The sequence below is a fragment of the Chanos chanos genome, chromosome 2 (assembly GCF_902362185.1).
Source record: "Chanos chanos chromosome 2, fChaCha1.1, whole genome shotgun sequence".
Classification (NCBI taxonomy): domain Eukaryota; kingdom Metazoa; phylum Chordata; class Actinopteri; order Gonorynchiformes; family Chanidae; genus Chanos; species Chanos chanos.
In genome coordinates this window covers 22,571,036-22,585,908 of record NC_044496.1, presented here as the reverse complement: position 1 = coordinate 22,585,908, position 14,873 = coordinate 22,571,036, and positions in this window count along the sequence as shown.

Here is a 14,873-nt window from a genome sequence, read left to right as displayed (position 1 = left end):
CACACCAGCGAAAGTCCTCTCAAACTAATCAGCTTCCTCTTGAATTTCTGAGTATGAGGGGTCAGCTAATTTGCATAATTGTCTGCTCTCATTCCAGCATGGGTCAGCCTCCTGTCGATCGATGGGACGGTTGCCAGTCAGTCGCATACACGATTACTGTGGAATAGGTCTATCTGGGACCGTCTGTCTGCCTTACACTCTACTCTGCAAAACCTGCCCAGATCTATCTAGGCTCATTAGCTGTGTAATGGCCTCTCAACATCGTTCAAGTTTGTTTTAGACTGGTGGAGAATCAGTTACCTGTCTCACTGTCTTTGATGTTTAACAGAAAATGCTGACTGGCTATTTTAGCAAGTGTACGTTTAAGTCTATGTTTATGAGTATTTTAACATGACCCATAAAAGATGACTACATAACGAGGTATTTCAAGGGGAAACCATTCATGTAAAAGCTGATATTTGTTTGCAAAGGACTGATTTTTGTGGTAGATGAAGGTATGTGAACATAAAGTGATCAAAGCCAGCCTACACTTCTCTATCACTCTGATTGTCTATTCACTGGAGTGCAATCAGGAAGTCTGTCCCAATTCCATGTTCCTTAGCAAAATGCAAAACACTGTAATTGCTCACTGGGTAATGCCACAAAGCACCCCACAAACTGCCAAGTGCACACACAAAAAACACACATGCACACACACACTAGACGCAAGTGCACACACACACACACACACACACACACACACACACATACATACAATGAGTACTGGCTATTCTACATTTCTTTAGGCCTTATCCTTACTGCTGTCTAAAAGAGGAAGAGTATAAGTCTAGATTAATGACTTTTCAGCTATTCCATTTAGCATCAACTGATCCTTTTCACATTTAATGCATTTTTAATGAAGAAATCTTTCATGGTGAATCAAAAGCTAATTTCATAAGTTATAAATTCTGAGTAGTGGTTAGCCAGTACATACATTGCCTTGATTACTGTTCACAGATGGCTATGTTCTGCTGGTTGAGCCGAGGGTTTTTTTCTAAGCAGACTCTGTCTCAAAGACCTGATAAACCATCAATTACTATTACGGTTAAACAATCAGTTTTACATTCAGATACAGTGCTGACCTTATCCATAAGCACACAACCTCATTCTCTAATTAGTTGCATTGTGCTCCGTTTTGCACTCTGATGTAATAATAGGATGTGCAGCGTGATCTCCCATTAGACAATAGGTTGTACCATCAGTACACTGTCAGCACATTTTGTGACTGGCCTTGTATTATTTGAAGAAAATGGAAAAAAAATCATACCATAGGTCAGATGAGTGCTCTGGTGCAGCTGGGTGTCAGAATCCAGCATTAAATTGACTGTGTACGTCTCCGGAGGCTTGTTTAGGCTGATAGCTTTATAATTGGTTTATGGTATTAGAATAAGTAAGGCTTTGGGCTATTTGAATTAAGGGTTCCTTATTCAGGCATACTGTGACAAATATGCCACACACAGAGTTGTGCCCAATATGTCACCATTATTCAAGAACTACTAAACATCTGGCTGTGTGTGTGTGTGTGTGTGTGTGTGTGTGTGTGTGTTTGACCAAACAAATTACCTGTCAATCTAAGTAAAAACTGTTTTGCCTCTTCTACTGACTATTCGTATACATCATATACATGTGCTTTTCATTTCTTCCTTAAACTGTTTTCCTACAGTTAATCATAAATTGACTTTTAAGAGCTTTCCAGGACATAGATATTAATGACCCTTAATTATACTGGTATGTGCCTGATGCCCCTTGAAATGAGGAATGATAATTTGACTGCAGGTAAAGGTCAGGGCCTGGGGGCGGGGGGGGGGGGGGGGGGGGGGGGTGAGTGGGTGTGGAGCGTGGAGCATGTTGTGATATATGTTTCACAAATAACAAAATACTTAATCCTTTGGCACATCAGCACCACATTATCATCCGTATCAGGCCTTTGAAAAGATTGTGCAAGAAACTGTGTCTATTCACAAAAAGGAACCACATGATCTTGGAGGAAATTGCCTCTTTTGTTACAAATTTACTCTCGAGATATTATGATTTATTTTTCTCGTAAATTTACGCCTTTATTTTCATAATATGATGCAATGTGATGCAATCATTGATTAGACCTATGTGAATTTAATTCGCATTTACTGACAGTGCAAATGTGGATACATTTCCGTGTATGGTAAAAAAGAACTTAGCCTGCAGTTGGGTGTGATAAACAATATCTAGTTAGCAAGCTTATCATATGTCTAGCCCGTCCATGTATGCAGAAAAGTAGCTCGCTAGTCTGTGGTGGGCCATGGTTAAAAGTGGCTTGCATGCCTGCTGTATATCTAGCCTTTACATGTATGATAAATAGTTGCTGGCGAGCTTGCTGTCGAGTATGAAATAAAGTAGCTAGCTAGCCTTTTTGTGTATGATAAAAAGCAGGCAGCTAGCTAACTAACCTGCAGTCAAAAAACTGTTTATGTGTTACTTGACATCACGTGTAAACGTAATCCTGAAGGAACTGTTTTTGTCGGCGGAGCAGAAAAAAAAAAAAAAAAAGTATCAAATTATCGTTACTTAATAAAAAGCCTTGTTTGTAGAACTGCTGCATAAAAGCAATATCACATTCAAAGTCGTGCTTTTATACTGCATAACAGCATGGCTGTGATTCGGTCATAAACACGAGACCACACGCGAATGACAGCTGTGCTGATATAGTATAACATTATGACCTTAAGTGTGATATTGCTTAATTATGTCTATGTACTTCTGGTAGCAGGTGGATTTATATTTAGTTTAGTTATTTATTTAAATTGCTTTCATATTAGTTTTGAAGGATTTACTGGAGAAAAGGACAAGCTGTTTGTTTATTTATTAATGTATTTATTTATTTATTTTTGACAATTCATTTTTAGTATTACTTCTCAGTAATACGTAACCCTGTCAACTCTAAAGAATGTTCTCTGATAACAGAGCGAAGAAAACATGAAAACAATGATACTGAGGGTGATTGAAAGGTAGGTATTGACTGCTCTGCAATCCATTTGTATTTGTCTAAGAAAAACATCACTTTTAGTAGAATGTAAGTTTTGTTATCCATTGTCATCTTAGTTAATAGCTTGTGTATGATCCCTCATTGTCAATAATTCAGTTTAATTCAGTTGAGTTCACTTTAAGTTTTAGTTCAGTTTTCACAGTATCATCCCTTACGTTTAAGTACAAAATCTTTTGTACTCTAATCTCAAGGACGTTTGTTGACAAACTCACATTGGACAAGAAAATAATGATGGCAAAAATAGCATTTTTTAAATGTAAAATGGCATTTTTTTTAACAGCTGATTGCATTTCTTGTTGCATAGAAAACATGTCGCAAAGAGTACACGTATGCAGGTAGATATATCACAGTTGATTGATTGATTGATTTATTTATATTAAGAAAAGGCAATCCTTGTTTGTGGTTAGAAAGGAAAAATATATCAACATCTAAAAGTTTCATGAGCTGATGCATTTCTTTGAGTTTAGCAAAGACAGCTACTGCTATAGTGCCACAAGGAAATGTACTTTCTACAGTGAGCAAGGCTAGCCCGAGTTATTTCCCCTGTGAATGTCAGATAATTATTACATGTTGTAGAGACATAAGGAAGATGAGAAAGTTCACTCCATTACCTGCCTGCCAGCACTGCCTCCCACCTCCTGCGACAGAACCATGAATACCAATTAGTAGAATCAAAGAGTCTATGAGAGTATTGAGAGTTTTTAAATCAGTTTGCCAGACTGGTTGCTTGAAAAATGTTCTACACAGGGTTCTTGGGCAGGCACGGGTGCCACGATTGAAAAGATGACAAGTTTGAAATGACTTGGATTTAATCATATTGTGCATTCTAAAACCATGAATGTTGTACACACCGATATTATCTTGAATTCAGTGTATTGTAGTGCTGGTTTTGTGTTTTGGAGGTGGTGAGGACTTGTCATTGGAGAAGAGCTAAAGGGAATGTTTGTAATTGCTGATGTCATTAATGGTTACTGAGGGCAATATATGATTAATGACATGGATTTTTTCATCGGTTTTTGATCAGGAATGTAAAATCACCTTATGGGTATTTTCCTTAACAGCTACCGAACTCTGTTCTCTGGTTCTCTTTCAGTGAGACATTTGTATAGATATTTTATACAGAGTTATCAACTGGTTGCACATGCCTCATCTGAAAAGATATCTGGTAAGCTTTCCTCATCTGAATTTTCTTCATCATGTTTTCTTCACAGGTCACAGCTGACTAACGATATACTTCTACGCAAAGTGTCTGTAAATGACAGAAGTTCATTACTTGAACAATTCACTCTTTACTCTTTAGCAAATATCAAAGATTTGTGATACACTGATGTTCACACAGCTTCAGCAGCGATACAGTGGCTTATGGTTCAGCTAGATACTGATTAAGCTAATGAATAAATATTTAATTTACCATTTAATTCATTAATTTTCAGCATAGAACGGAATACATGGAATTTGTATCAAAAGGAATGATTAATGCAACTGAGATAATAAAATCTTGGTCGTTGTGGAAAAACATTAAATTCAGAAATTCAGGAATAAAACTTATTCCTATTATATGTAATGACTTTTGAATAATGACTTTATTCTGTTTTTGATAAACATAGTTTTAACTGGGAAGTGTTTATCATTCCTAACGATTTCTTAAGTTTTATACATTTTTTCCTTAGCACTGAATCTTCCAATTACCACTTAACTTGCCTGCGCATTAAACACTGCCTTGTTTTAAGTAAGCCTGTCAATGGCTAGCACCTTTTTTTGTAAGAGATTGTGAACTTTGTTAATTTAAATTGACACATTTAATTTGTTTCTGCAGTCAGCTTCATTTAAATGATGGATTGCTTTGTATGAGAATAATTGAACTTTTGAAAGGGAAAAGGAAGTGGTGGACAAGCTATCAATTAAACAAACTGAAGCAGCTTCTTCATTAATCAGAGTGGAAAGGTTCTGCACTCTGGTGGAATGCAAAGGATGGCAATCAGGCAAAAGGCCCATATGAAAGGGCTGGAATTTGCTCTTCCTCTTCTTCCAATAGTACCGTAATGAACAGTGATAGAGAATCTATTACTGACACCATGGTTAATCACCTTGAGTGAAGCTTCTTGATAGCCTGAGAAAATAAACATGTTTATGCACCAAGGTTTTTTTCTCTACCGTAAGTGAACCTGGGACTGATCGCTGCTAAGAATAAAAATCTGGAGGGATTTTTTTCCCCGTAATGAAATATTTCAAAGTAACGTAGTGTTGAACAAAGTGTAACAAAAGGACACATCAGGAAGATACTCTGACTGATATGTTGTACATGTTTACGATTACCCTATATAAAGATCAGTTAACTATCATCCACAGATTTCCCATAAATCATGAGAGATTCATGAGACGGGATACATTCACTCACATTTGATCACTTAGGCAAACCAGACATTGGTTGTTATAGGTCATGGACCTTATTATTTAAATAATAATAATAATAATAATAATAATAATAATAATAGCCTGAGTTTGCCTGTATGGGCTTCACTGAATAGCACAGCTCTAGGAGAAATTTTGTATATGCCATTGTAAATAATCCATAAGTTAATCAGAGAACTGAAAAATAGGTATCTTTCAAAGAGAGTCGTGAATGCAGAAAATGTCTGAGGACATGTTTATCCATTTTTTATTAATTTATAGGAACATGTAGCACTTAATAGTACTTAGCATACTTGTTACCTTACTGTATGTTAGATGCACACAGTCACCTGTAGAACTGAACATCTCATCTAATAATATTGACTCTACTTGGGGAGTACTACTAGGAATGTTTTATGCTGAGGAGCATGTAAAGATATGGGGAACAGCCCCTTGGTTCTGCACACATTTTTGTAAAAAGGGGAAAATTCTTCAGATTAAATCTGCTGTTCCTTCGAGCGACTGAAACTAATCAAATATGTTCTGGTCACACCCTCCTCAATGTGTTTCATTGTGTGTCACTTGATTAAAAAGCTTCATCGTTACCATAGCTACAGATTCCGTTTCTTTCTGATTTAGCTTTAAGAATTTATTGGATATTTTGCTTCAGCCACTGATTCTTATTACATTTTATTGTTGAGCATGCAGTAACCCATGCATATCATGAATGGCCACAGAATCAAATATTGTTTGCATAAAGACAAAAAGAAAAAAGAAAAAAAAAAAGATGACCTTCAACATTACAGGGAAGTACACCGGTACACAACTGTGTACCAGTACACTGATACATTACATTGGTAGACACACACAAACTAATACATCTATTGGTTTTCTTCACCCCTTACAGATAAGTTCTCTGTCCCTCTCTCTCTTTGCCACACACACACATGCACAGATACAGCCCATTTTGTGTAATAATGCGCAGACACAATTGTAGTACTAAGATAAGATAGAAAGCAAAATGTCCTTGTTTACAACATCTAGAAGGGCCATCTCCCAAAAGTAACCATTTAACTATGACATTTCAGCATCAAATTTCACACAAAAACAAATTTAACAAAGTTTTTTGATCCATCAAATTGGGAGGAACTCATAAGGAAATGAAATTATTATCTGATTAAAAACATTAATGGTCCATGTAGCTCACTATGTGCTGGTGATGCATTTTCTGAAATGCCAGAAACAGTTTTTCACAGACTGTGTGAATTCACCAAGTGTGACTTATAATGCATGCAAGTTAAACACCCATTTAGCTAATAGCTTGCTACTGGGAAGAGCAGCATGCATGCTTCCTACCGGGTGACAGGGCAGGCAGATAACACATGTGTAAAACAACTGTGGAACTTCCATAATGTTGGTAGGTGTATGCATCCCATAGGCTGCAAATTCAGTGCAATTAGCCTGCGCTGAATCATTAAAAATGAGTGGGTACACGAATGATTATGGTCATAATTTGTAGATCGTAAACCATGTTGCATTTGGACAGCAAAAATAAAATTTGTTTTGTCAAATATGTAGTGGCTATAAATGATTGCATGTGAATTATGTTTCGTACAGTTTGTTTGTCAGCAGCATAGAACAACAATGGAGATATGATGCAGTTAACAGAGGTGTTCTTAAGCAGTTGAGAACATTGCAAGAGACTCAATGTTACATATCCTCCCAGAATTTTATTTTAGCTGCTTCTTGAGCCTCCCCTCAAGCTGTCCTGAAAGATTTGATATTTCATATTACGGCAGAGTATCAGTGAATTTGACCAGGTTGTGAAAGATAACTACCAGACAAGCCATGTTATGGACAACATTTCGTATCAGTTTCTCTGTGATACATTTCAAGTTCTTGTTCATTCCAACTCTAATGGCACTCACTGTGTCTTGCTATGGTAGACTTTAGCCAGAGCAAGAAGCACTTGAACACTTATTGAACCAAGAGGAGCAATTTGACCTATTGGTCCTTTTAGAACAATCTTGATCTATTCTTAAAAGAACAATTGCTTTAAAACACTGCATTGTGTAATTTATTTAAAGACAATCATGTAACATGTCTTTATCTCCACACATCAGATACAAAATCAGTGCACTGTCCACACTTGGTTTACTCAGGTAAATGAATGCGCAAATAAATAAAAAACATAATAAATACAGAGACTGTCAAGGGTTGACAAATGTGAAATGTGACACATACTGTTTAGATTCATATTTATAACAATTGTACCAGGTTCTATGCCTATTTGGATCCCATCTGACATGGCTGTGATTCTTTGAATCATTTCTCTGCTTTGATGGACTGGCCTTTTCTAGCCTTTTGTTTTAGTGTGCTGCAATGGAGTTGTGAAGCACCTCAGGGCTGGGCTGCAGGATAAAACCGAAGTGCATGAATATCAAAGATTCTCATTTGGGAAGATCTGACTCCTTAGAGCCCAGTGCTCTTAAAACAGTCTGTACACTCTGCAGAGGAAAAGTGACGCTCTGCCCTATATTAGAGATTGAAGTACGAAAAGAGAGGTAGCAATACAAGGACAGCATGGATTTGCACTCTGAGAGATTTGTTTTGCAATGCAGAACAAAAGTGATAATCAAATAGAGATCACCTCTCTGGGGGGAACAGCCTTTGAAAATGTCTTTCTAGATAACTAGAATGTCCTCAAAATATGTTACTCAAAAAATAGCACAAACAAAGATACATCCACTTAGCTGTACAAGAAGTAAAATACAGTTGGGTACTTTTTTTTTTTTTTTTTTTTTTTTTTTTTTTCATAGGTTAACTCAAACAAGAGTGGTCATGCAACATCTTTGAGTGTTTATACAGAATTATTTCATATTAACGTTACATGTTCAAGAATGGTAAAAGTAATTTGTTATGCTGTTTGAAAGTACCTATACCGTAGGTAACAATACAGTGCACATGTGTACTCTGCATTTGTGGTTCATAGTCAGAACCCCTGCTGTACCACAATGGGTTTGGGTATTGATGCTCAAATAGTGCTTCCCACCCGCTCAAAGCCTGTTATGTCACTTGATGATGCTAAGCCACTTATAATGTGAAAAGATGAAGCGGCTGACTTCACACATAGTGGATGTGGCTGCCATTTTATGGGGGAAATTTTTAAGTTGGGTGACAGGGCTTTCTAAATTTACGACAAAATAGTGGAAATGGTTGACGGTGAAGTGGGTGGGTGGGGATATGGAGAAGACAAGTTCAGTTATTAATGTTTTTTTTTTTTAATCTGCCCTGTTTGATGTGAATAACCAAAGGTGTTAACACCCTGGATATTGTGTGTCATTTTTAGCTTTTCTTGTCTGTCCAGCTCATGGATAGTGTTTATTAACATAACGTTTACATAATGTTCATTAAATGATGTCTTCTTCTCCTTCTTCTTCTTCTTCTTCTTAAGAAAGATGTCTGGATAAGGGAACAATGCTTCTTTTTTATACATGCAAATAGAGTCAAAGTTATATAAACGAGCAAAGACTCATAAAAATATACATTTTTATCATTCTTTTTAAGCTTGTGGGGATAGACATTCACAATTACTATGACTTACATGGACAGATAATCCCAGGTGGTCATGTTAAAAACATGTTGAAATTAATTGCATCATCAATTTGAAGCAGTTCATTCATAGAATATGAATGTGATAAAAACCTTAACATGCCAAGGAAGAAAATATTGTCATAGAGCAGATAGCATTAGACAGAAATCAGTGAGGCATTAACGGTGCCGTCAGTGAGACAAGCATGACATGCATATTAAGAAGAGGTACTGTATTACAGCAGACTGCCTTTCAAATCCACAACAAAAACAAAGATATGTTGTAGAGCATGTTTTGTGTTGGTTCCTCCTCTGTCCGGTCAGTCTAAACAGAAAGAAGCATCCTAGTACTCTAGCTGACGTACCTCACAATGTACACAGTTTGAAGAATATCAATAAATGTCTTTTGATGTAATTCATGTACATTTAACTCGAGAACTGCTGTTGCATCTATGCATATTCTAAAGATAGTGTGATATTGTTAAATAGTCAAAACATCTGGAACTAATGAGAGAGAAAATAATAAGAGTTTTGACTGTTTTTAAAGTAAATGGTCGGTAATCCTATAGGTAATGAACAGCAAGTAGAATAACATACTGTATACCATCGATATGTATCACAAGTAAACCATTATGATTTAATATCACATTAATTTGCAAATAGAAATATTTTTAGTAGAGTTTTTTTTTTTGTTTGTTTGTTTGTTTGTTTGTTTTTTTGTTTTGTTTTGTTTTGTTTTCATTATGTGTCAGCTTGTAGTTAATTTGTTTGCTATTTCAGCAGAGGTTATAGTTATACTGAATACAGAGTACAGGTATATAGAGCTCAATATTAAAAGAGAAATGTTAGGTGAGTTCTCATGCATTAGTGTACACGTAGAGGAAGTAATAGACAAACTTTAGTCTTTTAACATATAACACATCAAAGATACTGACATCCTTTCATAAGTACCAGTTTTGAGCACCGGAGTGCAATGCATTTCCAGACATGAAATTTTTGCTCTGAAAACACAGACAAGCGAGTAGCACTTGTCCTTTGTTGGTTTAGTTGAGAGCCACCCACAGTGTCAGGCACTTTGGCAGTTTCCACTCAGTGCAGCTCTGACTTTCTGTCAAACTGTTCTTTTCCCCCTCTGCTCACTTCTGACAGCATCCCACACACCTGGCTGAATCCTTCATCAGAACACATAAACTGCTAGTGCTCATTGTTTCCGTGGCTGTGCTACAAACATTTACTTTCCCTGTAACCTTGTTGCAAAAGAATTGACAATTGTGTAACAATGATGCAATGTCAAGAACTGTCTCACGCATGCTGTTAAAACTGACAATCTTCTAGACATCAAAAAGACACATGATATAATACAATGAAAAGAATAAAAGCACAGAAACACATTAACAAAAACAACATAAGACCAATTTATTTATTCATTCTGTGCTTGAATTATGTATGTATGTACATATATGCATATAATTTGTCTCTCAATTACTTTTGAAGATGTAATTTTTTTTTTTTCTCAGGAAAAAAAAAAAAAACAGTTATGTATGAAAGCACACTTTGAACAGTGAGCAGTGAATTTGTTCACTGCATTTAACCCAAATAGGCAAAATATTCTCATCATACATAGCTGGAGCCACTTTTGCCATACCCTTAAAAGAGTAGCACTAAAATTAGCAGGGCAGTCCAATGTGTTGTTCAGATTTTGATTCACGCTCCTAGTTTTGCATGTCCTTGCAGATTCAGATATGGAGGTCTACCAGAAGGTGCCTGGACAGTCATGATCGCCACCTGGGTTACGTCCTCTCCTCCTCATGCACTTTATACATTTATCGTATACCTTTTGTAAATAAACATCTCAACAAAGGAATAGCACCTTATCCTTAACTCTGTGTGTTGTGTTGCTCTGCTGGCATATTTCCCCAATGCCATATTCTATATACATCAGGATGTAAATAGATTTTTGGTAAGGACGCTATCTATCTCACGTGGCTGGTGAAAGCCCATAAATAAGACAAGATGTCCTCATATCCTCCTCTTAAATGGAACGTGTCACACATAAAGGTAGCAGAGGGATGAATTTCATATCTTGATTTATACAGGTGAAAAAAAATGTCCCCGAAGGGCCCTGAACTTGGCAGGAGATGTATAATAGGAGGAAAACAAAGACAGCCAGGATAAAGCAAAAATGAATTAAGAATTTCTTGAGCTTTGTAGAACATATGTAGAAAAAAAGTATGCATATGTGTGTGTATATTATATATATATATATATATATATATATATTTTTTTTTTTTTTTTTTTTTTTTTTATGTGGTTTATTACTGTATTGCTGCTATCTTTCCATCTTTGTAGAGCTTTGTGAGTGTGTGTGTGTGTGTGTGTGTGTGTGTGTGTGTGTGTGTGTGTGAGTGTGTTGTGTGAGCGCGCGTGTGTGTCTGTGTCTATGTCTGTATCTATTTTTTGTCTTCTTCTTCTTCTTCTTCTTCTTCTTTTTCTTTACACACATGTGTACTAATGTTCTAGACAGTGTAGATATAAAATGCTTGGTTTTCCTGTCATACGCCACATGACATTTATTGTTTCCTTCTTTTTTTACAATATGTGTAAGACTTTGAGCCAAACCATATGATGTCTCTGGACAGCTGTATGTTATTTGGGCAGTTATTTAGGTAGTTATTTGTGTAAGCTTGTTCAGTACACAAAGTGAGGTAAGGAAAGTTAAAAAGTAAAGGTGGTTGGGGGGGGGGGCATTTATTAATCCTTAATTCATGTTTAAAATGCTGTCCTTTGTTGTTTCATCTGATAAATGATACTTCATATTATTTTATACACAGTAGCACTACACTTAGAGAATTGGGTACGCCGTAATTGGTTGAACATATGACACCATAAATACTAAGCACTTTCAAGAAGCCCCCATGGATATACCATGCAACAATCAGTTATGACTGCACTCGCATGGCTTAGAGGCAAAACACACTTCTCTCTCATCTTTCTCTTGCTGTCTCTCTCTCTCTTTCTCCCTCTCCCACTCACTTTCAGTTGCCTTCCTCCTACTCTGACTCACCAACTAATTAGATTAAGACATACAGCACTTCAACGACAATTCTCCAAAGACATGAAAAAGAGTCTAAATCATTGAGACCTTATTATCCCAGATTTTTATTAATAAGTATCTGAGGGGAGAGACTTCTGTCGAACAATTTTCAGCAATGTAGGCTATTTTTTTTTTTCAGTCTCTTAAAATGCTTATGTTCTCATGGTTAACACAAAAAGGATACTGTTTTCTCATACCACATGCCATATAACTGCCTGTGTCAACATAACCATTACCCTTAAGATCATTATCAATGCTATAAAATAAAATGTCATCAGTATAAGATGCAGTTTTCTTAATAAAGAAGTCATTTTAATTTGGAAATATAAAACACTGTAAAAAAGATCATGATTCCTTTCTGAATGTTGTCAAAAGAAAGGAAGAAATGTAAATGGCATTATAAAATTAGGTAAATCCATAAATATTTAGAAACAGAATTAAAAAAAAAAAAAAATCTTTCCAAAAATTTTTACATTTTTGGAGAGAGAACATTTTTCCAGCTGAATCAAGTACTGCTTGCTTGTGGGTGCATTCAGTGCAATTCAATCAGAAAAGCATTTGCCAGGATGGGTTTGATACCGATAACTGCCCCTGCTCGAGTAATATGGACAGCAGCTGAGTTCCTCTCTGCCCAGCATGGCTGAATGAAGCATCAATTTAGGAGCCACGGCTGTGAGTGCAATCTCCCGGAACTCATCTGGCACACACTTTGCAGTGCAGCCATGTATGGCTGGGCCAATCCAGAGGATACCGATATGGCTCCTAAGCCCAGAGTATACCTTATTTATTTATTTATTTACTTATTTATTTAGCCCCTCTACCTCTTCCTCTCTTTTTGGTTTCTGAGACTTTGCATCAGTCATTGTTCCCCAGCATTGATCGACTTCTGATACACCATGGTTGTTAGCCATATGCTTGCACAAACCAATTAGGCTGTCAAATGATTAAAGGCATTTACTTGCACGTTAGATTTGGTCAGCTGAGTTAAAATTGTCCCTGGGCCAAAGGACTGTTAAAAATCACAATAGTATGCACTCGGCTTTGATTTATTTATAATGTTTGTGCTGCATAGTGCTCAGGAGTGGACAGCAACAAAGTACATTTACTTGAGTACTAATATGTTTGTAAACATGTGACAAATCTGGTGACGGAGGCAGACCACAACTGCTGCTGTTAACACAGTCCGTGAACACATATGGGAACCACTTAGCTTGGAAACCAGTTGGGACATGACACCAGGTCCTGTGTGAATCCACTGCTGATGCATACTAATAGCTAGTGAAAATGCAGAGTTAACGTTACTGACTAAAGTCCTTTCAGAAATATATATAAAAACATTGATTGTTCAATGGTCAGTTCCTCATTTCTGATTTTTTAAACACTCAACTTGCATATCTGCTTAATCAAGATGATTATAATGATGATGAAAAAGATAATAATAAAAAAAAGCTATAATTGTTTGACTGATTAACAGAACACACACACACACACACACACAGAACACTGTCATGCTGTGCTGTTTTATGGGGGTGGGTAGGGAGGTGGGGTGGGGTGTTAAATAAAAAAAAATGAAAACGACAACGACTGATCTTTTGTCGATTCAATTGTCTTTCTATAGGCTTTGTAGCATATTCCACAAGCTTTTTATCCTACAGGTTCTGCAAGCAAGTCAATGCATTCAGTAGGTTGTTTCAGAGTCATTAGGTTCTGTAAATGCATTGTGGCAACAATACAACAATGCATTGACATTAAAAAGAAAATGTACTTTTGAATACTTAAGAATTTTTAAAAGTAAGTACCAGTCAGTAACTAAAAATTTGACTGAACAACTTTCACTTGTATTGGGGTAATATTTGACCAGGAGTATCTATATTTTGACTCAAGTAATGGAGTTGTGTACTTTATCCACCTCTGATAGTGCTACAGAAAAAACTTGCTTTCTATGTGATTTCAAGTTGAGTCTCCAACAAAACATGAGCTGCACCTTAAATAAGATTGCCTATTGTGTCTGCTCCTGCTTATTCATGCAGATTGAATAAAAGTCATTAATCAGGCTGGAGAATAAGCAGGATCTAAGTTGAGGAGGATTGGTCCAGCCTTACTCTTTGGAGTTCAGCTGGTGACATTTCTGTGAACTGGGCAGATGGAGAGTTGTTCTTTTTAGTATTAGGTCTTTCACCAGTGACAACAAAGTGGTGCTGTCACATTGCTTACATTTAATTACAAATGACAGAAGTGGCTGTGGTCAGGACTGGGTGTGCTCCCCCTGAACAGAACCTTTGAACTTGGGCCAGTCTTGCCAGAGTTATTTGAAAGGAGTACATGGATACCAGTCACAGACACAAGCACATGCCTGGTCCTGGTCCCTGTCCCTTTGGTGGAGCAAGTGCCTGGCAAAGGTGAAAAAAACAGGCTGCTTAGAGAGAAACAGGTTTTTGATCCAGATGCCTCAGTGGCCTTTGGCCCCTCCCCAGTGTCATACTTGGAAAAATGTTGTGTTGTGATTTATTTATTTATTTATTTACTTATTTATTTATTTATTTACTTATTTATTTGTTTGTTCTTTCTTTCTTTCTTTCTTTCTTTCTTTCTTTCTTTCTTTCTTTCTTTCTTTCATTTCCAGGCTGTCTGATAGTGTTTTGAACAGATTGGTGGCTGCCCTTCAAACAAGGGAGTAAATCTAATTTAATGCATAAATAGTTGTTTGCCCGTTTCATCTGCTCTCCATGAATTCAT